This window comes from Podarcis gaigeae (genome assembly GCF_964106915.1).
Source record: "Podarcis gaigeae genome assembly, chromosome: 12".
In the NCBI taxonomy this organism is placed as follows: domain Eukaryota; kingdom Metazoa; phylum Chordata; class Lepidosauria; order Squamata; family Lacertidae; genus Podarcis; species Podarcis gaigeae.
In genome coordinates, this window is record NC_139688.1 from 39,555,164 (window position 1) to 39,582,125 (window position 26,962).

The 26,962-nt window shown below is 40.0% G+C and overlaps 1 protein-coding gene and 2 long non-coding RNA genes across 52 annotated transcripts in view; 1 reads left to right on the top strand and 2 right to left on the bottom strand.

The window, feature by feature from the left end:
* The window catches only part of LOC310828502, a 237,072-nt gene that overhangs the window by 192,467 nt on the left and 17,643 nt on the right, over window positions 1-26,962 (top strand). The gene's annotated exons all lie outside the window — the stretch shown is intronic.
* Window positions 1-26,962, bottom strand: part of SATB1 (SATB homeobox 1) — a 121,688-nt gene that overhangs the window by 7,795 nt on the left and 86,931 nt on the right. The gene's annotated exons all lie outside the window — the stretch shown is intronic.
* LOC310828519 lies at window positions 83-13,246 on the bottom strand. The gene is made up of 2 exons (XR_014556995.1): window positions 10,751-13,246; window positions 83-8,272 (listed from the first exon to the last, which is right to left on the bottom strand). It is a non-coding gene; the product is annotated as an uncharacterized lncRNA (long non-coding RNA).

Below are 26,962 nucleotides of genomic sequence, written 5' to 3' on the forward strand. Positions count from 1 at the left end.
TATCCAGAGGGATACTTAAGTAGAGGTATGACTGTATTCCTTTTTCAGTCCTTTTTTATGTTTTAACTTTTAAATTATATAATTTTTGTCAATTGTAAATTGTTATTCAAAACTTGTTAGTGAGTCTAGTTCTTTGCACTGATTTTTTTATATAAGCCGAAAATGGTTTCCAGTCTTTCTTAAAAGATTTTTTGTCCTTGTTTCAAAGTCTTTCAGTTAGTTTTGCCATTTCGGAATATTCCATAAGTTTTTCTTGCCTTTCTTCCTTGGTTGGTATCTTATCGCTTTTCCATCTTGTGCCAATAGCATCCTGACCACAGTTGTAGCATACATAAAGAGTCGGGATACTCTCATTTTGACTCAATAAATCACCATTTTATAGTTCAAATCGGGATAAACACAGTAAATGGACATCGGGGTTAGCAACGGAACTGACAATTCACCCTGCTAGAGAAGAAACTAAAAATCCACAAAATGTTTAGGGGTATGCGTACCCCCGTGCCCCCCCCCCGAAAAAAAGCACTGGGTAAGGGTATGACCACACTATTTCCTGCTCTCTTCGATGTGGCGGCCATTTTGTGTTATGCCACCGCCACCCCTGCAATTTGTGACTGGTCTCTATGACTCTCTCTCAAAATTCCCAACATGCCCACTGGAGAAATTTTCTCATTGAACCATTCTACCATTTCTTCAGAAAGCAAGTTGTGGATTTCACAATCTGGTGAAAATCCAGCATGCATCAACTCCTACTGAAATCAATGGGATTTAATAACTTTTCTGTAGCATATGTGCTACAATCCTTAAAATAGGACAACCAAAGAACAGTGAAAGAGGATTGCTCTTCAACATACAAATGACAGATCCCAGAGTTGTCATGTCTTGATTTCAAAAATATTGACTGGATTGAGATGAGAGCTCAGAGGTGGGTCTAGGTCAGCAACCCAAAACTTTTGTTTCTGAAGTTTATTGGTTCTACAGATCCACATACTGGTTACCTACGTGAATGGATGGTTTCCTCCCTGCACACAGAAACCAGGCTCAGAGTAAAAGCTTTTTACCTGACATGTTAGATCTCCAAGGATAGGGAGGTTTCTAATGTGCGGAGGAGGCTATGTGCCAGATAAAATGCAGTTTTACTGCTTAGACCAGTGAAATAATGGTGCAAATTTACCATGCATTCAATATTATGAATGGATTCTCCTGAGCTATTTCAAATCATCATTTGATTTCAGTAAAGGCGTAATGGACAAGTAAGAGAATATTCAATAAAGACATAAGACAGTAATCTCTTTGCTCCCTTAAAATACCTGGTACTTTTGTATCATGAGATACAGAACATAAGTATATATTTACCAAAATCTAAGCAGCTACTCTGTACCTACCACTCAAATCCGCATCTGGCTCCCTGTCTCTAACATACAAGTTGCCTAGGTGCCAGAGCACTAATAATTTACATGGCTTATAGGCTGGATAGGGTAAGATAAAGGAGATGTGTAAGGATTACCTGTTGTTTGCAATATATGTGCTGGCTGTGCCAAGGTGTAAGTGTTCACTAACATTTGACGAACATAGAGAAACATCTATTGAACACACACTCTATTGAATGGCTAGCCAATGTGGTACCCTTCAGATACTGCTGGAGTAAAAACTCCATAATCTCTCATCAATTTTGTTCTCTAAATCTTGATACCACTTTAGAAGATGGTTGGTGGGAAGCCACTGTTTGTTCTTTACAGTTATCAAAAATATTTCCTTAAAAAATCTTGGTTGGGGTGCGCTTAACAAGTAATTCCAGAAGGAAGGAAGGAAGAGAAAAAACATTGACTCATTTAGCAAGTATTTTGCTCTTGTTGTCACTTCTGTGTTTTAAGTGCAGACATATCTTTATTAATTACCCATGACTAATAAAACATTTCCAGTAGTTTGCTATTAACCTTTGCCCTGAAATAATACTTCTAATTCCTCACCCCCAAACAGTGTGATGAATTGCAAGTATAAATGCAACTCTCTTAGCTTTTTAAGGGTAGTCCACTAATTTTGAAAGATTAAAATCAGCCAATTTTTTGATAAAATTTAAAACTGAAGCCAAAACTTTAAAAAGCTTCTTGTCTCATGTTTGATCTTAAAATATGAAAAATATATGTATCGCCTCACCTGCTTATTTTTAAAAATAATACTGAGATTTCTTGAAATTCTACTAGTAATATATGGTAGGAGGGGACAGCATCATTTAAAAACAAAAATAATATATTTTAAAATTACTAAACATATGTCAACAGGGCTATGCCTTTGTTATCTACCACTTTTATTCCCGTATTTTCAGAGTACCCCATCATTATCCCTACCCTGAAGACTTCAGAGGAGAAACCTCTCTCAGATGGAATGGCCATGTCAAGCAGTAATTAGCATTTGTCATTGAATAAAACCACAAATTGGTTCAAAGGCTGCATATAACAAAACTGAAAATGGAAAAGACATAATGCTTAACATTCTGGGGGGCGAGAATCAGGTGCTTTAAAAATCTACTATTGCATTTGCTTTTTCATTTGGAGAAACTAGACTGAATTCTGTGGGTTATACAAGGAAACTCCATTGCAAATTAATGTCTCGGGACTTGCAAAAGCTTAGCCAAGAGTAGAAACAGTCCCTTGCACTGTGATGCTTAACACTCCCCCATTTTGCCCAGGCTTTCTTGCTGCTTTCTGCTGACTTGAAAACTTTTGCCTTCCACCAAGCTTATGTTTTATATGGCCAACGCTATTTAGGGCTTTTATCTTCCATGCCCATTTTAATTTTTATATTGGTTTGTTTTCTATTGTTGCTTTATTATGGGAACGTTGTGTTGCTGTTGTTTTAAGTGGCTCTCTGTGGTGTGAACGCGGTAGAAGGGCGGGCGATAAGTTTCTAAATAATATATATGCCTTTACACATCAAATATCACACATTCAATTTTTTTAAGAAAGGGGAAATCAGTCTATTAAAAGGGAGCACACCACCACATATGGAAGTCTGCCCTTAGGCTTTGTACATACTTCGAAAAAAAGAGTAGAACCTAAAATGACAGTAGGAACATCCTACACTTCTGTGCAGCAAATTTGCCAGGCAGGCAGCATTACACTGCATATAAAGAAGGAAGAAGGCAAAATATAAACATTAGTCACATGTAAATATGTTAGATGAACTTTCAGGATGTTACTACTTTTCAAACTGACAAAGTTTAATTTGACACCTTCTGTTGTAAAGCCTTTGTTTCTATTCAGAATCACGCCTTTAGCTGCTATCAATCAGTACACTTTCTCCCTATTACTTAAGATAACTGGCATGGGCCCTGGGATAAGCTGAAAATGCCATGCAGATGAATTCTGAGATAATATGTTCAAACCTGTTATATACAACACAAATCCTGTAAAGTTATGTATTGTAAACCTACATTTATTGAGAAGTCAAGTTTTAAATCCATCTGCCACAAAGGAAATACTGCCATACACTTTATAGCAGCTGAGTGACATATGCAAGTCTTGCTATGTAAGCAAGAAAACGGTGAAAAAGAGGTAGTTAAGGTTTTTTTTGGGGGGGTGTTACATTTTCTTTGGCATTTTCTTACAAAAACTTTTAAAATGCACTACAAAAATTATTTGCTGGATATAAAAACCCAGTGCTTAGAATATTATATAAATCAAATGTATGTATCAGCATCTCAAAGAATTTATCTATTTATCTTTTTTTTGGTTATATTTTAATATATAGCATTGCTACATTTTAGACCTCAAAAGGCTTAATCGAGTCTGAATACCAATACCTTGGTTTCCAAAAGGACCACCAAATTTCTTATTTGTCAAATGGGCAATTACATATGGTACAGGTCTAGTAAAAACAAAGAAGATTTTTTACTATATGCTATAGTAAAGGGAAAGAACTTTTGAGTGTAACAAACCATCCTAGTGAAGTCAAGGGCAAAACTACCATTGGTCTTGATTCAGCAAAGGACAACTGCATGTGTACCATTTGTTAGACCGCGAATGTGACTGTTAATCAGACGCTCATTTGAAAAAGTATGCCTACCCACATTCTGATGGATCTAGCCACCAGAAAATAGCCTTTTGAAGTGCAATGTGAATGCCTAACACCTTTAATTATAAAGCTCTCTTTGCTTTGGTCTGTAGCCCTATTTTTAACCATTTAAACTTTTTTCTCTCTGAACGATTTAGGTAACATTTCTGAGTTTTAAGATCCATGCACAAATTCATGTTGCCTAATCTTAATATTCAGAGCGTTGTTTTTTCCTTTCCAAAATTATATATGCAGGAGTATTGTGTTACAATCTCTGGGGTAGAGTATCATAAAAATATACAGTATTAAACGAAATCAGTCTAAATAAGAAGGCTATTTGATACAAACGTTTTAGTGAAAAGCATGAATTACATTTCATATGCAGTATGAACAGGGTTTAAGTACATAATCCATTAAACAGTAGTTCTGAGTAAAAAAGGAATTCAGTCTTGTTGTAGACTAAACTGCGGCACGCATTTTGAATGAGCTCATTGTCAACAACAACTAACTGTAAAGCTAGCAATTTATCATTCAGCAAATAATTTTCTAGTTTTATAAAGAATCAGTAAGTGTTCCTTATGCTAATGAAGACAGTTTTTAATCTGCCCACAAACATGCTAATAGAGGGTAATTTTTCCCATTTACAAAGCTGAAGGCATTCAAACATAATTTTATAGCAATGTTCCACAAACAGGATAAAACGGACTTTTGAAACAATCTAAGCGACCTAATTCATCACCTTTAACATAAGACTAAAATGAGAGAAGGCAAATTCGAAATACAAGTAATTCCTCTCAAAAAAAACAAAAACATTTAAGTCTCATTGCATATCGTCTGGATGATTGCACTAATATAAATGGAAAGCAATCATGTATTTCAGGAAAGTTAAAGTCAATACTGTGTGCTATCTTGGGCTTAGACCTGCAAGCCCTTCATAGTGCAGGAAGGTTGCTTTTGGAAAAAAGAAAGTAAGTCATAATACTTAGAACAATGAGATACATAATGATGGCAAAAGATTACTGAAAGCATTTTAAATTATTTACTAGGTTAAAAGGGTGAAATGGTACTTTAAATACATCAAATTTCACATCATCTGGGCCATTTTTTGGTGGCAAAGTGGTATTGATCTTTCCAAATGCTTAAAATTAACTATTTCCAGAAGGTCATTATTTGATTAAAGGCATTAAAGTTGAGGGCAAGAAATGATGCACTCTGTCTTCTATCCCATTCAAATAATCATGTAATTTAATCAGAACTACCCCCCTCATGTCCAGTAATAAAAATGTTTGTCTCGATTCCCCCCCACCCTTTATCTAACATATTAACCCCTTTAAATGTTACAAAGTTCTTAAAACAATCTCTATAGCTAGCGGCTTCTCTATAATAGAATGAAAGAATACATGCCAGCAGAAATTGATACAAACACGTCTTCTTGCAATATTTAACTGTATTTTTTTAAGTGATCATTTTCCTGGCACAGCAGCTTCAAGTCTAACCAGAGTTGGCCTAGTGAAGTTAGCTCGTCATTAGAAGCAGCCATCACTTCTGCCACCACCCTTCTGCAGGTGGGCATTCCCTGCCTAGGGCAAAACAGCTGCAGCTCAACATTGTCCCTTGCTGGGAAACAGTGGTGTAGAAGCATGCATAGAAGGGAGCAAAACAATGTGCCCTCCATACCAACCCAATGTAAACCCACACTGCTTCTCTCAGATCTTCTTTCTAGGACAGCATCAAGGTTCCTGTCTCATCTTGCTGTCTCACCCTGCCGGAGGGGCATATCTCATTGATAGTACATCTGCTCTGCCTGCAGAAAGTCCCAGGTTCATCCCCCAACATCTTCAGGTAGGACTGAATATCACCTATGCTGTGCTACATGGACCAATGTCCTGACTTAGTATATAAGGCAGCTTCCTGCATTCCTATGGTCACCTGCTACTGCCTCCAAGACCAACAACTGTCAATGGGACATGGATTTTCTGTGATTTTGTCATGAGTCTCCATTGCACATTTAAAAAACAACAGCTCTGCATATTACATGGTTCATGAAAACAGAGAATGCATAGCATAGAACTCTTGCTGGATTGGTGTACACATGTAATAAATAATAATAACCCTAGATTTTAATTTGGACAGCAAGATTTCACATATTGAGACTGATATTAGGCCAGGGTGTATAGTAACTTAAATCACAGAGTTAAGCATGCAAGGAAAGGGCAGATTTAAATCATTTATTTAAATCAAGGTTCCATTTGAAATGTTCATATCCCTGTATTAAGCAGGTATACAGTTTGATAAAGATACTGGTTTGCCTGCAAGTAAATCTTTATATGACCAGGAAAATAACCCAAAACTTTTGCAGTTTATGTGCCTTTTGTTCTGCATCATTGTATCTATCTAGACAGGGCCGTCTTAAGTATATCTGGTGCTGTGGTGCAAAGATCCCTCCAGTGCCCCCCCTTTCCCAGAGTTGCTGACCTTTTTATGGCGCTGCCAGCAGCTTTGCGGGGCTGGAGGAGGCGGGCAGCGGCTGGAGGGCGGCTCCTCCGGAGTGGAAGAGGCGGGTGCTCTGGGCATGGCACTGCTTCAGCGAGGGCGGCAAGCTGGCGCCGGGAGGCGCCGCACTCAGCCTCCGCCTTTTCCCTCGCTGTATGAATTCAAAGTTACACTTATCTGAAGGCTAAAGCTACAAGCCTTTGCACACAGATTTGGAAGGCCACTGAACAAAGTTAGACTTGCTTCTCCAGACTCAAAGTATTCAAAAATGATAGTTACAGGGCCCAAACAGTTTCTCTATGAGATTCAAAGAAAATGTCTGTGTTGTCTGGTTGGTGGTGTCATACCAATTGTCCTATGCAATTAAGATCAGCAGGTGAAACCCACTTTGTTATCCTAAATCCAAGGAATAACTGTTATGCAGCAACCAGGAAGGGGCTTATTCCCACTTATGCAATGTCTGCTACCCCCCCCCCCCCACGCCCCCAGCAATATGTGACTGATGCAAATTCTGATGAATTTTTGGTGCCAGCTGAACTTTCCTATTCCAGCAGGCTTTTAAGGGGGCTTAATCACCTTGCCTTGGGTTTTTGAACACTACTGCTGTTATTTGATTTAGTATGGATTTCATCTGATCTTAGCTATAAGTCTTGTTTCTGGTTTTAAATTTTTACTGTACTTCACCCCTCCGATCACATTGTGATGAGCAGCAGAGTAAAAATACTTTCGAATGAATGGATACACACGATTTGAGACTGGAAAGCTTCAGAGAGCTTAGGTAGTTGATAGTTATAAAAAAAGAAATAGGAAATCACCCAAATATGCTCCGTGAATGGCCACAGTTAGATACATCACAGTTCCTGGAACCTATTTTTCTGTGATCTTGCTGGACCCTGGATCCAGTAAGCAATATACTACATGATTTACTGTGACATTTAGCCTTGGGAGTCAGATATTCTCCCCCATAGCTGTTCTACATTGAAAAAAAGACTAACTTGGTGGGTTTGATATATAGCCATGGTTCCGTTTTAAGGGATAATAATACCATCTTCCAGTGTTGAGCCTGAATATACAAGGGTAGAAAGTATATAGGAAAAAGGGTTGCTGCACCAGTTCCCCAATGTCCCTGTGCACACTGGGTATGCCTGCTTCTCCCACTCTGTGCAGAATAGGGTAGGGGACCATGGATACATGTGCAGACCCCATCCTGGGCATGTCAGCCTCGCCCTACCTTTCCTATCATTTGTGCATTTAGACTTAGAAGGCTACCCAAGATTGGCAATTCTTTTTTGCCGTGCAAAGAAGATAAGCTAGTTCCACATAAGCTAGTTCCACTAAATGCACTCAGAAGTTCCGTGTCCTCCCTATATGCAATTCCTAGCAACTGGTATACTGAGGCATACTGCCCCCAACACCAGAGACAGAAGATAGCCATCATCTGCAGGACCCCCAATAAGCCGCTCAAGGTCAGGAGAATCTGTGCAGCGGCATCCCATGCCGTGTGAGGAGCTGCTGCCTAAAAGGAAAAACCAGCAACCCTCCCACAACTGTACTGAAGTATTTTGCACCAGCCTGTTTTGACCCTGACTGCAACGGAAATAATATATTGAAGCAGCCCTTGGCCTGTCTATCCACTTCTATCTACTCCTATTAGAAGCAACTCTTCCAAGTTTTTGGAAAGTCAGCTTTCCAGCCCTTCACCCAGAGATGCTTTTGAAACAAAACAAAACTGGAGGCTAACCCTGAATGACCCCTTCATGGATCACTGCCTTGCCGTGGCGAAGGGGCTTGAAGAACTCAGAGAAGCTATGAACTATGCCGAGCAGGGCACCCAAGATGAACAGGTCATAGTGGAGAGTTTGGAGATCAAAACGAAGCAGGACAAAGGCTAATAGAGTTCTGTCAAGAGAACAAGCTGGTCATCACAAACACGCTTTTCCAACAACACAAGAGACGACTCTACACATGGACATCACCAGATGGGCAGCATCGAAATCAGATTGATTATATTCTCTGCAGCCAAAGATGGAGAAGCTCTATACAGTCAGCAAAAACAAGACCTGGAGCTGACTGTGGCTCAGATCATCAGCTTCTTATAGCAAAATTCAAGCTTAAACTGAAGAAAGTAGGAAAAACCACTGGGCCGGTAAGATACAATCAAGTCAAATCCCTTATGAATACACAGTGGAAGTGAGGAACAGGTTTAAGGACTTAGATTTGGTGGACAGAATGCCTGAAGAACTATGGATGGAGGCTCGTAACATTATACAGGAGGCAGCAACGAAAACCATCCCAATGAAAAGGAAATGCAAGAAAGCAAAGTGGCTGTCCAATGAGGCCTTACAAATAGCGGGGGAGAGAAGGCAAGCAAAATGCGAGAGAGCTGGTGAAAGATACAGGAAATTGAATGCAGATTTCCAAAGAATAGCAAGGAGAGACAAGAAGACCTTCTTAAACGAGCAATGCAAAGAAATAGAGGAAAGCAATAGAATGGGAAGAACCAGAGATCTGTTCAAGAAAACTGGAGATATGAAAGGAACATTTTGTACAAAGATTTCCATAATAAAGGACAAAAGTGGAAAGGACCTAACAGAAGCAGAAGACATCAAGAAGAGGTGGCAAGAATACACAGAGGAATTATACCAGAAAGAAATGGATGTCTCGTATACCCCAGGTAGTGTGGTTGCTGACCTTGAGCCAGACATCCTGGAAAGTGAAGTCAAATGGGCCTTAGAAAGCACTGCAAATAACAAGGCCAGTGGAAGTGATGGTATTCCAGCTGAACTATTTAAAATTTTAAAAGATGATTCTGTTAAGGTGCTACACTCAATATGCCAGCAAGTTTGGAAAACTCAGCAGTGGCCAGAAGATTGGAGAAGATCAGTCTACATCCCAATCCCAAAGAAGGGCAGTGCCAAAGAATGCTCCAACTACCGCACAATTGCACTCATTTCACACGCTAGCAAGGTTATGCTTAAAATTCTACAAGGAAGGCTCAAGCAGTATGTGGACCGAGAACTCCCAGAAGTGCAAGCTGGATTTAGAAGAGGCAGAGGAACCAGAGACCAAATTGCAAACATGCGCTGGATTATGGAGAAAGCTAGAGAGTTCCAGAAAGACATCTACTTCTGCTTCATTGACTATGCAAAAGCCTTTGACTGTGTCGACCACGGCAAACTATGGCAAGTTCTTAAAGAAATGGGAGTGCCAGATCACCTCATCTGTCTCCTGAGAAATCTCTATGTGGGACAAGAAGCTACAGTTAGAACTGGATATGGAACAACTGATTGGTTCAAAATTGGGAAAGGAGTACGACAAGGCTGTATTTTGTCTCCCTGCTTATTTAACTTATATGCAGAATTCATCAAGCGAAAGGCTGGGCTGGATGAATTCCTAGCCGGAATTAAGATTGCCGGAAGAAATATCAACAACCTCAGATATGCAGATGACACAACCTTTGATGGCAGAAAGTGAGGAGGAATTAAAGAACCTTTTAATGAGGGTGAAAGAGGAGAGCGCAAAATATGGTCTGAAGCTCAACATCAAAAAAACGAAGATCATGGCCACTGGTCCCATCACCTCCTGGCAAATAGAAGGGGAAGAAATGGAGGTAGTGAGAGATTTTACTTTCTTGGGCTCAATGATCACTGCAGATGGTGACAGCAGCCACGAAATTAAAAGACGCCTGCTTCTTGGGAGAAGGGCAATGACAGGCCTAGACAGCATCTTGAGAAGTAGAGACATCACCTTGCCAACAAAGGTTCGTATAGTTAAAGCTCTCGTTTTCCCAGTAGTGATGTATGGAAGTGAGAGCTGGACCATAAAGAAGGCTGATCGCCGAAGAATTGATGCTTTTGAATTATGGTGCTGGAGGAGACTCTTGAGAGTCCCATGGACTGCAAGAAGATCAAACCTCTCCATACTGAAGGAAATCAACCCTGAGTGCTCACTGGAAGGACAGATTGTGAAGCTGAGGCTCCAGTACTTTGGCCACCTCATGAGAAAACTCCCTGGAGAAGACCCTGATGTTGGGAAAGATGGAGGGCACAAGGAGAAGGGGACGGCAGAGGACGAGATGGTTGGATAGTGTTTTTGAGGTTACCAGCATGAGTTTGACCAAACTGCGGGAGGCAGTGGAGGACAGAGGTGCCTGGCGTTCTCTGGTCCATGGGGTCACCAAGAGTTTGACACGACTAAACGACTAAACAACAACAACAACCCTGAATGAAATAGCTTTGCTTAGGAAAATGTTGCTTAGGATTCACAAAGCAATCATATTTCTGCACTGCTTTTTCTACAGCCAGAGATAAAAATAAAAATAAAAATCTTCGGATTCCAAGCACAATGTGTCCAAAAATACTTTGTGACCAGGTGCAACCACCAAGCAGCTGTTTTTGAGTCTGATTCAGCTAGCATGAGAAAGCTTCCTTTTTGTAGAACTTCTATTAGATGCACCACAAGAATCCTAATTACTCGTTCTTTAGACTAAGGGTTCCCAAACTGTGGTTCATGCCTACCGTTATCTGTGAATTTGTGGTTGAAGATGGGAGATGGGCATCTATCACATTTAATTATTACTACTGATTATTGATTTCTTCTTGCTTCTTTTGTATTGTATTGTATTTTACTGGTATACACTAAAATTCATTATTTGAGATATAAAAGAAGCACACAAATTCTATTAAGTATTATGCAGCATCTGGCACAGCACAATGCAATTGCTACAACATGCAACCCACCCTCTCCAAAAAAACAAACAACCATTAAGTCGTACGCGAAGACCCTCAGCAATTTTCAACTTGGCAAGAGTGGAGTTTAAGAACCATACTTCTTTATCCAACTCAATCACTGAGATCATTCAGAGTGCGGTTAGTTGTTCCCCCCATTTAAGGAACCTGACTGGATTCAACTAGAACTTAGGGTCACTGGTCCCTAATATATATCTATATAATTAAAATAAGAAAGAAACCCCAGAGTCCAGCTAACGTCACAAAATAGTGAGCAAGCTTTCCAGGTCCTCAGAACTCTTCTTCAGCAAAACAAAATGAAAGTGGGGAGCAGGAGGAGAGACGGTGTTCAGCAGGAGATTTAATTAGACTGAAGCATGCTAGGTACAAAGAATTTAGGTTGTACCAAGTCATTATAGGACAGAGAAACAATGACTACGAACATAAAAGCCACAGTAAAACTTGGCCATAGCTTTGTGTGATTGAAAGGCATTATATAATCTTTGCTTTTGGAATTATACTACCATGAGTTTCTTGGTGTGTCACACCAATTAATAAGGGGAGGGGGAAATGTTGAAATATAAATTCCTTATGTTATTCACGTATTATGTTACTTGCTGGTTTTTAAAGGCAGTTTTGAATACAGGACTGGTCTTGTCTGCATGCAATGCTTCCTGGGTATTTTCATACGTTAAGGACAGAAAACATGAATCAGTCTCACCAATATTTGTGAACTTCCTATAATACAAGTAGTTGAAGGGTGTGATTTGGAAATAAAAGATTTAGAAATACAGGACAAAAAAAAGGCACTTGACAAAATATATTAAAAAGCTGTAATTTGAAACATATTTCTAAAAGCTAATAATTAATTTTACTCCAACTTTGCTTTTTAAAGTCCTACTAGGCTTTAAAAAAACAAGTCAAGCTTGAGATTTCTAGTTTTTGCTGTATTCCAATTATCTAAATTTGAGCTATTGTTTGTCTAAATTATCTATTCCCTTATATTAGATACCATTTTATTTGTGCAATCTCTCTTTTCCCTCTCATTTGCATACATTTGCAGCATTTGTTCCAGCTTGCTCTTTCCTGATTATAACTACACATACACAAAAATGTTGCAAGGCCAGCACAAATTAGGGAATTTGCAGATTTAAACCCCTACTTTTTTGTGCCTTTGTGTAGTAAAGAAAATTATAACTGCCCCTCAAGCATATATTTGCACTTGTGTATATATAGGTTTAAAAAACACAAACAGTAACAGCAAAAAGGACCTTAGCATCCTGCTTATTCTACGGGAACATATGACTATTTCTCATGTCTTTATGCTTTGAGGCATTACAATTTTTCCAACCAATACTGCAAGGTTTACCTAACTATTTGTGAGAGCTGGTGCACCATAGTGAATAAGCCATGACAGGAATAATCAAGCCTACCTTCTGACCCTCACCTCTGTCATTAACTTACCAGGTGGCCTCAGGAAATGCAAGCCATTTGTTTAATATGGGAGATGATAACTTACTTTACAGGGCTGCTGTAAGGATTCCAGCTACAGTGGTACCTCGGGTTAAGTACTTAATTCGTTCCGGAGGTCCATTCTTAACTTGAAACTGTTCTTAACCTGAAGCACTACTTTAGCTAATGGGGCCTCCTGCTGCTGCCGCGCCACCGCTGCACGATTTCTGTTCTCACCCTGAAGCAAAGTTCTTAACCCGAGGTACTATTTCTGGGTTAGCGGAATCTGTAACCTGAAGCGTATGTAACCTGAAGCGTATGTAACCCGAGGTACCACTGTGCATGACGCACGTGAAGCACTTTGAACACTTGAAAGCACTTTACAAGTGCAAAGTATTAAGTATCTTGGTGTTAGGCCTTCAAAACGTTTCTGTAACAACTGCCCCTGCTTTTATCTGTTTGAGTCCCCCGAATTCTTGCTTTTATGCGGTTGTCGCACATAGCTAAGAGGTTTTTAAAATATTAAGCTGCTTATAAAGTTTTTTTATTATTTAAAGAAAACCCAAACCACAGCTGTGATATTTTTTTTTTTTTTTAAAAAAAACCCTGTTCTGCCTACATTAGTTATATAGGTAACGCTAACAAAACTTAAGACAATGGGGTCTCTCCCTATCGGCCAACCAAAATCCTGAGAACTGCAAGGGAGGCTCTGGTCATTTGGTGGCGACACGGATAAGAGTGTTTCTTGGCTGCTGTGGAGGTACAGATATCCCCTCATAGTGAGCTTTCTGACATTAACTGAAAGGATAGATTTTTTCCCCTTCAGGCTGTTGGGAGGCAAATATTATCTCAACAGTTCTGACTGCTGATGACTGAAAATCGTTTAGATGAGGTTTTAAATATTGTTCTGTGCTGTTTAATTGCATGCAATTATTTTATTTATTTACTGCATTTATATCCCACCTTTTCCCACCAAGGAGCTCAAGGCGGTGTACGTACAAGGTCCTCCCTTTCCTCAATCAAACCTCATAGGTCAGGGTAGGCTCAGAAGCAGTGATGGGAACAAGGTCACTCAGAGAGTTTCATGGATGAACGGCAATTCAAACCCTAGTCTGACACTCAAACTATTAAACCATTATGCCGTAAACTGTGTTGGGATACTATGGGATAAAGGGTAGTTTAAAAAGGAAACATATATATATATATATTTTCCATTCTGATGGCAATGCCTCACACCTAGTAGCCTGATGTCCTGTCTTGCAGGGGTGACTTTTCAGGAAGTGTAGAAGAATACCACTGAATGGGGAAAGCTGAAAAGTCCCCATTTCCCCTGATTTGAACAAATTTGATACATTTTGACAGAAAATGGGACTTGTTCCCAGTTTCTGTTTTTATCCTTTCTAATAGCCAATTGATATTTTGCCTTTTGTGGGTTTTCTTTTCCTTCTTTTTTGCATGCCACTAGTTAAACCCCCATCTGCTTAGTCCAAGTGGTCAAACCTCCAGATCTGTATTTATGCAACAACAGATTCTTAGCTTTATGCCTTGAACAAAAGGACTGCAATGTGCAAACCTCTTTAAAGTCCACAAAAAAACTTTTGTTGGCATCAGCTCGGACTGCAAAGAATGCACAAAACTAAAGACCGAAGTGAAGTCAACCACACAAAGGACCACTTTAACAAATCATATTCCTACTCAAATGCTTTGCATTTCAAGAGATGTAGATGCATTCCTACAGATGTTATTTATTTTTGAACACTGAAAGGATAACCAATGAATCTTGCTCAGACAGATTTTAAAAAACCAGGCATTTCTTTACAAAGAAGTCATAATTTAAATATAATTCACATATTAGGATCAAAATGTTGGGTTTCCATAACCAGGATTTATTCTAGCCAAATTTCTTTTTTGAGGGGCAGAGGGAGTTTTCTTTGGGCCTCAGAAATTATAGAGGTAGCTGATCATTTGGGACACTATTTAGATGACAAGGCTTTTGTGTGTGGAAGAAGACCATCCCTGAAAAAGGCTAAATATGATAAGCTGTGATTTAAATAAACAAATTCATAGCTGTCAGCAAGAACAGATGGGAATTAATATAAAAGAAACTTACATGAATTGTCAGAAACAGAAGTAAACTTCAAAGATAAGGAATCTATTTTTCCCCAGCTACTGAAGGATAAAGAAATTGATGTTTTTGTTTCCTGAAGTATCATATTTAATCCATTAACCAGTCACATTGTCTTGCCATTATAATCTGCTGCTGCACCCTGCCTCTGATGTGAAAAGCTGTCACAAGTGGCACAGAAGGCCCCCTTTTCTCTTTGTTGCTATCAAAAGCTATAGAATCGTACAAAGGAAGTATACTTTAAACATTGGTCCAGAAGCCTAGGGTACATAACAAAACCCAGTACATCTCTTAACTCTTATTTTATGTAATTCTTTGAAAGAATGGAATAAATGTGTAGAAGAAACAGTTAGAAGGTGCAATACGAATGTAATCTTATCTACATTCTCAAGTTATTTACAAAAGCAATTCGGTTTAAAAACAACTCTTCGCTGCAGAATGTCAGCTCTCCACTTTTTAGGATTATAGGAGAACAATTCCATAGGCATAAGATCAAGATGCCCCTAATCTGTTCATACCCCCATTCTATTATTAAATTGGGGTGGGGAAGAAATATTATTCATATTGTACTGTACTACCAAGTACTCTAAGAGTTACCACTAACCTTAGTTTCTTATCTCATCCTTTTTTACCTCTCATTTTTCTCCTCCCAACTATGGTTCTCTTGAAATTTCTTGACTTCAGTAGAGTAGTGACAGGCACAAGCCCCTAATCAAAAATATAATAGGCATTCTTGTGCAAATTACATTCACATGTAAAAAAGACAAAAAGGTTAACAATGGATTAAAAATATATATGTAAAAGAAACAGATGATCTTTTCTTTCTTCTTTCTAACTCTGTTCTAATATCATCATTATACAAATGGCAATCATAGGCAGAAAACCTACTGGACAAAAAAGTACTTAAAAATCAAAACAAGCAAAGAACACCTGCCAATTACTTAATAAATTGAGGCTTGGAATGGTAAATTACAATTTATATCATGGGTCATAAAATGGATTACTGTGTTTTAAAGGAGGAGGTTGGGAACATGAATCTCCTTGTCTCTGTTAAAAGTTAGTAGAACTGCATAGAAGGTAGAAGGATTTGATTAGGAAAGGTCTGTGCCTATATGTGTGGTCATTGATACAACTGGATACCAGAAAAGAGGACTAAAATACTGGAGATATTGTCTGCTAATGATAATTCAGAAAGTTATCCAAAAGCAATTGGGATATTATAACGTAAGGACATTTCTTGCTTTGGCTGCAGCATAAAAACAAGGCAAGAAGGACAGACCTCCTCTCTCCACCCTCAGATTTAAGGATCTTATTGTAAAGCAAGATTGGTACATTTCTGCTTTCATGCCTGCTTGTAAGACCTGAATTGGGTTACACTGAAGTTTTATTTTGTATGCCTCCAAAAGCTTTCAAAGTAAACCAATTCCTGAACCTGGATACTCATTTTGACACATGTCTCAGAGGCAGGTTACATTACGCCACCAATTACGAGGCTATATTGGTTTCATACGTCTGCTCAAATGCTAGTGCAAAATAAATTATTATTATTATTATTATTATTATTATTATTATTATTATTATTATTAGTAATAATAATACCACCTCACTGATCACAAGTAACTGATCTCAAATCCACTAGAAATTTAATTGTTGGTCATACTTTAAATGGCAATAATGTTTGTGTGAGTAACATTCAGTCAGGTGAAGTTTAAATTTAATCACCATCATAATCTAAGTCAGAATAAGTAAAGGTTAAGGTACCCCTAACTGTTAGGTTCAGTGCAGATGACTCTGGGGTTGCATGCTCATCTCACTCTATAGGCCAAGGGAGCCAGTGTTTGTCCGCAGACAGCTTCTGGGTCATGTGGCCAGCATAACTAAGACGCTTCTGGCGAACCAGAGCAGTGCACGGAAATGCCGTTTACCTTCCCGCCAGAGCGGTACCTATTTATCTACTTGCATTTGACGTGCTTCTGAACTGCTAGGTGAGCAGGAGCTGGGACCAAACAGCGGGAGCTCACCCCGTGTGTGGGGATTCGAACTGCCAACCTTCTGATCGGCAAGCCCTAGGCTCTGTGGTTTAGACCACAGTGCATATATTCTGCCTATTCTCCTTCATTTTACTAGAATTTCCTCTGTAATATCTACATGATGGTCTGCTTCACATGTAAAGCTAATCTAGGGATTCACTTTATGTCCATGAGCCTCCAAACTTGTGTGCTTCCCTTTCCCCTCTCCTCCTCTGGTGTGACTGCAAAGAGATTAGAAGCTCTCATTTCCATTTCCCACTAACCATGACTATCCTATAACCAAATCTGGACATAGCTGTTAAGTGCTAACTATGATCTAAGGAAGGATTACCTGCTCACAGCTGTACCAGAGGAGAGTAAAGAGGGAAGAGAATGAGCTTGACACTTATCCAGACTCCATGGTTTTGTGTCATGCCTGAACACAACCAATCCTCCTCACTAGTTTCACTTTCCCCTTCTAGTGAAGTGAAAAAAATGGATTGACCATTTAAAACTGGTACCACTGGAATATTCTACTTCAGGATCAGGATAGATTAAGAAAAGAAACTAGGGATGCAGAAGAAATTTGATTCAATCTGCATTTAAAGGTGAATCTACCTGATCCGCACATTTCAAAACAATTTAAGATCCAATACAAAGACATCTTCCAAAACCCACACTTTCCCGAATTTTGCAGTGCAGTTCTCCAACTAAGTGTACACAATTACATATACCAGGGCAAAGTGTGCATAAAATGCACATACAGTGGTACCTCCGGTTGCGCACGGAAATACATTCTGGAGCTCTGGTCGGATCCCAAGGAATTAGCCACCAGAGGTGCCTGCTCTGTGCATGCGCGCAGCGAACTTCTGTGCACACTCGTGGGGCGAAACCCGGAAAAATACTTCCAGGTTTGCCGCATGCGTAACTCGAAGGATACGCAATCAGAGGTGTGCGTATCCAGAGGTACCACTATATTAGGGGAAACACAGAAACATGTATAACATCGCTTTGCCAAAAAAAAGCATTACACAAAAATTGTTTTTTTGTTTCCCACCTTTTCCCCTGTCAGGCACTCAAGGTGGCTTACAGCTAAAATAGAAACACCTAAAAACTTAGGGGACCATCATTAAAAAGCAATTAAACATGAATAGAAAATTTGCCAGCAATTCAGTGTGAATTAGTGTTAGAAACGTGTTCATATTAGAAGAAATTCACACTAAATAGCTGATGAATTTTTATGAGGACCTTTTTTTCTAAAATAAAGAATACTTGATTTGGGAATGTGGAGGACCAAATTTAGGATTGGAAAGATGACAGAGAAATCCTTAAAGCATCAATGACCGTTATCAAGATCTCCCAGCTGAAATCACCGCAGCGCATCAACATCCTATCCGAGATCTACAGCAACAATTCTCTGTCACAGTAATCAATGGTTGTCCTTGCTCACAGGCAGTCACTCCCTTACTTTAAAACTCACCACCATTAGCAAACAGACATAACCAGTGCCAAACCAGAGAAGCAAACATAGGGATCAGATCCCACAACGAATCCAGACCCAACTCTATTACCCCATCTACACTAGCAATAATGTTATAGGACCTAATGACATGAGCAGTCACATCAAGTATTCATTCACTTGCTCCTCTCCTTATCTGTTATATACTATTGCTTGCCAGCAATGCCCTTCTATGTTCTATGACACACAGGTCAGTCTATGTAAAAGAATAAGTGATCACAAATCTGAGTTCCAGAAATAACACCACTCAGACACCAACAGAAATGCACTACAGTTTTCAGGACACTCCTTACCTGATCTAAAAATTGCCATTCTTTTACGCCAGAATTCCAAACTCCGGCATGAAACTGCTGGCTTAGAAATGTCAAAAAGATTTAATTCCCGGATTCAAGGCATGAACAAGGACACAGCTTCCGTCACAGCAAAGGTATTAATTTACTGAGCAGTGCTAGGATATTTTCACCTAATATTTCTGCTGTGAATGCCCACTTAACTGAATTGTCACATACTGTACTCTTTACATTTTATCACCATTTGATTGACTGTTTACTGTTCCTCCCCATGTCATATGTATATCTACCTGCCAACTAAGAGTAACACTTCATGGAGGCATTGAAGTGGATTGGAGTTGCATATGCTGCCTGTTACAGTGCTACAAGACCCATTATTTTTGCCACAATGGTTAACAGAGCTATTTAGAATTATACTCTTTTGGAAGTTAAATGCTTTTCTGTGACACCTCTTTGCTTTCTCCAACTATGGCTGGAGTTGAAACAAGACTTAACTATTTTATAACTACATTTTGTTACCTTCATCTCTTCTCATCCTTTGCCTTCCATTTCCTCCCCTTATTTTGATATTTTCACCATTGGCAAAATTTAGAAAGTAAGCTCCTCTGTACACGGATCCTGACCTTTTTTTCGGGAGGCGGGCGGGGAGTATGGTGTTTTGTAAAACAGCATGCACATATACAGTTCTAAAATAAAGGATTGTATCCAAGTTAATTTTACTCAGAGTAGTAGATCTACTCTGAGTAGCTGGATACAACCCCAGGTAATTTAATGGGGGGAAATGAGGCCTGAACAAAACAGTTCCAGAATACTATAGTAATGTGCTTGATATCTATCCTGGTGTAGCTTTACATTACACCTAAGCAACTACGATTTTGATGTCTTGATTGCTAAGATGCTCGGGTCCATAAATCTTGAGAAAGCCACTACATGAAAAGCTGCTATGGAACTCTGGGTTGCTGGGGCAACTGTAGGGGTAGAAGATATACTGCATAAAAGTGGAGGTGCAGGGTGGCACGACTTCACACCTGGATCAACAGAGCAACAAGGAGCTGGGAAATTCCAGTGTGTGTAGAAGTCTATGAGATTTCAACCATGCTCCCTTCTCCAACATGAATTCCACTTCCTTCTCCAACATGAATTCCTCTCCCTTCCATGGTCTGTATCGCTAACAAACTGTTTTAGTCCAATTAAGTTAAGTTGCTTCAAGCCCTTGGTTCAGACTCTGGTCACCAGGGAAGATTTTGGTTAGCAATATTAAGGTTATCGTTAATGAAGCATTCCATGGGGAATTCATGTGAGTAAAAGCAGGAGGAAGCTGCCATCCCCTAGAAACACTGCCAAGGTCCTCACCATGGTTAGAGGGAGAAGTGTTGGCCTGAATATAAGCAGCACCTGAATATAAGCCACACCTTTAAAGTTGGAGGAGGAAAAAGAAAAAATACCAGAATATAGGCTGCTCCATTTCTCCCTGCTCCTGGTTGCATACTGGGGGGCGGGCAGGGGAGGCATGCTGTATTGCCAGTGATCTTTCTCCTTCCTCGCTCTTTCCCTTGCTGGCCTCGGGGGAGAGGACGGGGAACTACGCAGGGGATGGGCACCACTTCCTGCTGCTGTTTACCCCACGCTCCTGGCTGCATACCGTAAGGCCATGAATATAAGCCGCACTTTAACTTTTCACGGAAAATTTGGGGTGAAAGTGAGGCTTATATTCAGGCCAATACGGTATGTCTGAACTGTGCCAATTTCTCCTATGTCCAGATAGTGTTCAATATTTTACTGTTTCTCATTCTTTCACAACGTGAAATATTAAAATGACAAAAAATAAGCCTTATGTAATCAGCAACAGTTCAATTTAATTTCAATCAGTCCTTCGTAAAAACAGATTCCCAAAGTGCCATGTAAGCAGACGCCTATAATTGTAACTTTTATAGATGAGTTTTAAACACTCATAACAATAATACTTACATTATCAACTGATTGGTTCCTATGGAAGGAAACTGCTACCTCCCCTCATCCTTCTTGTTCATTAACTATAGCTTGTCTCATTGTCGTGAAATTCCAGATCTTTTCTAGTATTTTCTTGGTAGAACTTTCAGGCATAAGTGATCTGACTATACAGCTGAATATAAAATCTGACACACAAAATTCCTTAGCTATATTTGTATCTGACCTCAGCGAACCATTAATACTAGTATAGTCCACACAGGTTCTTTCTGTCTTCCCATTTACTTTTACATACAAAATACACTAGCCTCTGTTAACAATTTCTCTCTCTCTCTTTCTCTCTCTCTCTCTTTCTCTCTCTCTCTCTCTCTCTCTCTCTGAAAAGACAAATGCAACTAGTGTAATAAATGTTCAAGAACATTGGAGTGTTGGCCTTAATTAGGTGTTGTATGCAAACTGACAAGTCTTGTAATACAGGGCTTTCCTACTCATGTCACCCAATTAACATGTTCCTGGCAGCGTCAGAGGCAGCATTATAAAACTCAGAGGACACACACTGTACAACAGAGCTGGAGGAGCTGTGTGTCACTGATGATGAATAATTTTTTTAAGTGCTTCTAACATATAAGTCCTCACATCATTCCCTATCACTTGGAGGTCTGAAGTCCAATAGACAGTGACTTACAAAAGGCCACTTGCTTTGTTTCTGAATTCAGGTCTCTCATTCCATGATATAGGGAAAAGCAGGAGTATGCGACTCTGCTTGCAAATCTAGTAACTCCAGATCTTCAGGCTAGGCAACTACTGCTCTTAAGAATTTATGTACCTTTGCTTTATAATTTTTGTACCACCTTGCTGCTCACTTAGAATCATAGAATCATAGAGTTGGAAGAGACCACAAGGGCCATCGAGTCCAACCCCCTGCCAAGCAGGAAACACCATCAGAGCACTCCTGACATATGGTTGTCAAGCCTCTGCTTAAAGACCTCCAAAGAAGGAGACTCCACCACACTCCTTGGCAGCAAATTCCACTGTCGAACAGCTCTTACTGTCAGGAAGTTCTTCCTAATGTTTAGGTGGAATCTTCTTTCTTGTAGTTTGGATCCATTGCTCCGTGTCCGCTTCTCTGGAGCAGCAGAAAACAACCTTTCTCCCTCCTCTATGTGACATCCTTTTATATATTTGAACATGGCTATCATATCACCCCTTAACCTCCTCTTCTCCAGGCTAAACATGCCCAGCTCCCTTAGCCGTTCCTCATAAGGCATCGTTTCCAGGCCTTTGACCATTTTGGTTGCCCTCCTCTGGACACGTTCCAGTTTGTCAGTGTCCTTCTTGAACTGTGGTGCCCAGAACTGGACACAATACTCCAGGTGAGGTCTGACCAGAGCAGAATACAGTGGCACTATTACTTCCCTTGATCTAGATGCTATACTCCTATTGATGCAGCCCAGAATTGCATTGGCTTTTTTAGCTGCCGCATCACACTGTTGGCTCATGTCAAGTTTGTGGTCAACCAAGACTCCTAGATCCTTTTCACATGTACTGTTCTCAAGCCAGGTGTCACCCATCTTGTATTTGTGCCTCTCATTTTTTTTGCCCAAGTGCAATACTTTACATTTCTCCCTGTTAAATTCATCTTGTTTGTTTTGGCCCAGTTCTCTAATCTGTCAAGGTCATTTTGAAGTGTGATCCTGTCCTCTGGGGTGTTAGCCACCCCTCCCAGTTTGGTGTCATCTACAAATTTGATCAGGATGCCCTTGAGTCCATCATCCAAGTCATTGATAAAGATGTTGAATAAGACCGGGCCCAAGACAAAACCCTGTGGCACCCCACTAGTCACTCTTCTCCAGGATGAAGAGGAACCATTGATGAGCTCCCTTTGGGTTCAGTCAGTCAGCCAGTTACAAATCCACTGAGTGGTAGCATAGTCAAGACCACATTTTACCAGCTTCTTTACAAGAATATCATGGGGCACCTTGTCAAATGCCTTGCTGAAATCAAGGTAGGCTACATCCACTGCGTTCCCTTCATCTACCAGGCTTGTAATTCTGTCAAAAAACGAGATCAGGTTAGTCTGACATGACTTATTTTTCAGAAATCCATGCTGACTATTGGTGATCACAGCATTCCTTTCTAGGTGCTCACAGACTGTTTGCTTAATGATCTGCTCCAGAATCTTCCCTGGTACTGATGTCAGACTGACTGGGCGGTAATTATTTGGGTCCTCTCTTTTCCCCTTTTTGAAAATAGGGACAACATTTGCCCTCCTCCAGTCTGCCGGGACTTCGCCTGATCTCCAGGAATTCTCAAAGATGACTGCCAGTGGTTCTGAGATCACATCTGCCAGTTCTTTTAATACTCTTGGATGCAGTTCATCTGGCCCTGGAGACTTGAATACATCTAAACTAGCCAAGTATTCTTGTACTATCTCCTTAGTTATTCTGGGCTGTGTTTCCTCTGCTGAATCATTTGCTCCAAATTCTTCAGGTCGGGCATTGTTTTCTTTATCGGAGAAGACTGAGGCAAAGAAGGCATTGAGGAGTTCAGCCCTTTCTGCGTCCCCTGTTTGCATTTCACCATCTTCTCCTCTGAGTGACCCCCACTGTTTCTTTGTTCTTCCTTTTGCTACGAACATACCCATAAAAGCCTTTTTTGTTGCTTTTAACCTCTCTAGCAAGCCTGAGTTCATTCTGTGCTTTAGCTTTTCTGACTTTGTGTCTACACGTGCTGGCTATTTGTTTGAATTCCTCTTTGGTGGTTTCCCCCCTTTTCCATTTTTTGTACACATCCTTTTTTAATCTTAAGTCATTTAAAAGTTCTTTAGATAGCCACCCTGGCTTCTTTAGGCACCTTCCATGTTTCCGTCTCATTGGTATTGCCTGAAGTTGTGCTTTTACTATCTCCCTCTTAACAAACTCCCAGCCATCATGAACTCCCTTTCCTTTTAGTATTACTGTCCATGGGATCTCACCCAGCACTTCCCTAAGTTTTATGAAGTCGGCTTTCTTAAAGTCAAGAAATTGAGTCCTAGTATGCTTGGCAGCTCCTTTCCGCTGTATAGCAAACTTCAGAAGAGCATGATCACTCGCGCCTAATGATCCTTCCACTTCTACCCCACTAACCAGGTCATCAACATTGGTTAGGACCAGATCTAAAATGGCTGTTCCTCTTGTTGCTTCTCCCACTTTCTGGACAATGAAGTTGTCTGCAAGGCCAGTGAGGAATCTGTTTGACCTTATGCTCTTGGCTGAGTTTGACATCCAACAAATATCCGGGTAATTGAAGTCCCCCATTACTACTATCTCCCTTCCTTTTGCATGCTTGGCCATCTGTTCCAGGAAGGCATCATCTATGTCCTCCGTTTGGCTTGGGGATCTATAATAAACTCCCACAATGAGGTCACTGTTATTCTTCTCTCCCTTAATTTTGACCCAAATGCTCTCACTTTGGCTTTGAGGTTCTAAATCTTGGATCTCTTCACAGGTATACACATCCCTGACATATAACGCCACTCCTCCTCCTTTCTTGTCTGGTCTGTTTCTCTGAAATAGATTGTATCCATTATTACATTCCAATTGTGGAACTTATCCCACCAAGTTTCAGTGATGCCTATTATGCCATATTTAGTTTGCTGTACCAAGAGCTCAAGCTCATCTTGTTTATTTCCCATGCTTTGCGCATTAGTGTACAGACATTGAAGTCCATTAATCATTCCCCCGTGTCTCTTATTTAAGGATTTTTTTCTCCCACCACTAGGTCTGCGTGCTGTTTGCTCCATTTGGTCTATGACATTTGGATGATCATCTTCATCAATTGATAGACTCCTACCTTCAGGAGCACTGTCTCCCTCCCCCACATTAGTCAGTTCAAAGCCCTCCTGATGAGGTTTCTGAGATTTTTGGCAAAAACATTCCTCCCAACCGTTGTGAGGTGCAGCCCATCGCTTGCCAGGAGTCCATCTTCAAGAAACTGCAGTCCGTGATCTAAGAATCCAAACCGTTCCTGTTTACACCATTTGCGAAGCCAGCTGTCCACTTCTACTATTTTCCCCTCTCTCCCTGGGCCACGCCGTTCAACTGGGAGGACAGATGAGATGACTTTTTATCCATGTGAGCCTGATCTAAAGGGTTGTGAAAATGTTTTTGCCCTCACTGAGCCATCCTAAACAATCTGGGGATTGCAACACAAGTTTTGTAAGAGGTTGTGCAACACCAAATGAAACCAAAGACAAGCTACTGCTCACCCTTGTAAAATAGCTGATAAGCTTGCTACTATACATTTGCATTCAAAACTACAGTATCTGATCTCCATCCATAGGTTAATAACTGTTTGGCATTGTTTCATTTTGAAAAGTGATTTACACAAACAAACAAACAAACAAACAAACCCCAGAGTATTATGAACTGCATTTGAAATTTTGCTTTTAACATACACTTAGGGGTTTAACTCAGATAAATGAAATAAGTGGGATCTCTGAGTATGACCAGTAAATAGTCTGGGAGCACCTGCTACTACATAGCACTGTTGAAGCTAAGCAGGTACAAACTTGATTGGGAACGTTATGTGCGTTTATCTAGGTTGTTAGGCATGTCTATGGCTTTACCTTTTTGACTAATTAAATCTCACTTGTATCATAGCAATACTTGATATTTATCGAGGTTAAGGATTCTTAATGCTTTCCTAGGCAGGTTTCCCTGGGGAAGAACAGGCACTTGCAAACACTTTCATTGTCCCAACTGGTCAGCATTAGACAGACTCAGAGCAGACCCTCTGAAATCAGTGAACCTGTGCATTTATTTCAGTGGGTTTACTCTGAGGATGATAATTTGGGTATCACCCAAGCCTGTCAGTTGGAGGCTATGTTGCTCTACTCTATGTTCGTCACCTGACAACACTTGAGGTCTTACAGGAACAACCCCCCTTACTTTCCGTCCCAAACTGGTTCCTGACCCAAGGCAGCTTAAATCACATGGAGTGCTGTGTGTTCCTGTCCTCCGGCCCCCAGTATGTTTGTTGCCCTGCCTCTTTCCACTTTCTAAGCCAAAAAATAAAAATGCAAGTGAGATACAAAAATACCACTGGTCTTCATTTTACTTCAGGATGATTGGGCAGTTGTCTCAATTTCAGAAGACTATAAAAACATCTGAGAAATTCACCTGCCCTCTTGTCTTTTAAAATAATGCTGCTGCAGGGTGTTTTACAATTGCAGGTCATACTGAGTATGAGACAGGAAAAAATCGATCTGATTGCTGTTTTTGTGTGTGGAAGGCACGCTTTACATTACAGGCCTTAAAAAATATACCTGAATGCTCCTATGCTAATGGGATTGTTGTGGACCCCAGGAGCTGTTTTAAATATTTGTAAAACTGAACCACTTCATGTATTCCTCAAAAATGATAGGCTTAATGGTATTTTACCTCCATGCGCCCCAACTTTATCTTAAAAAGAAACAACAACCACACACGCATTTAACTTAGTAAGTTATCAGGTTACTGATTCACCCTCTTTTAAATGAATGGGCAAGTTAAATTGGTTCATGCCAAACCTAACCGGGTTCCATTCTGTCTATAGGACAGAGAAAACCATAGTATCTTGCCATCAATTCATCTTTGCCACCATAAATTGTATTTTTATGTGGTTCTTCCTCTTTAAGAACACTGGAATAAGAAAGAAAGAAAGAAAGAAAGAAAGAAAGAAAAATCCTCTCTGTGTGTGAATGAAAACAAACACACACATTAATAAAGGATTGCAAGGAGTAATTGGACCTGGGAGCAAATTATGCCTTACAGAAGTGATAGCCAAAGTAAGGCCACCAAATGTTGATGACCTCCAGTCTCTATCATGTTTGATCATAGTCACGATGGCTGGGAATTATGGGAGTCCAACAGCTTATGGAGGATACCAACGTTAGCTATCCTCAGCCTAGGGGATTCATTCTGATCCAGGTTGGCTTTATTTTGACACAGAGGTTAGCACACTCTCTGCAACCTGCAATACTAATTAGCCTCTTGGACCCCTTCCATTTTTTACTATGTGTCCAATATTTCACCTATGCATTTTTTTGTTTGTTTCCATCTTGTTTTCTCTTAAGTTGCAAGTCTAGTATTTCAGTTATGCATCCCGTTTTTTCCTCCTCTGGGGCTTCCCAAAAGCCCCATGAAGAATTTGAGTGAAGATTGTAGGGTCCAATGTCCCCCAATGGCTTTGTTTTCGGGATGTGTACTGTTAAAACTTGAGTCATTGAATGAACTGCAACCTTTATTTCCAGCTAGGACTTTAAAAGGATCTGGGGACCACAATAGCAGATTGACACTGTTAAAAAAATATAAAAAGTTAGATAAATTTAA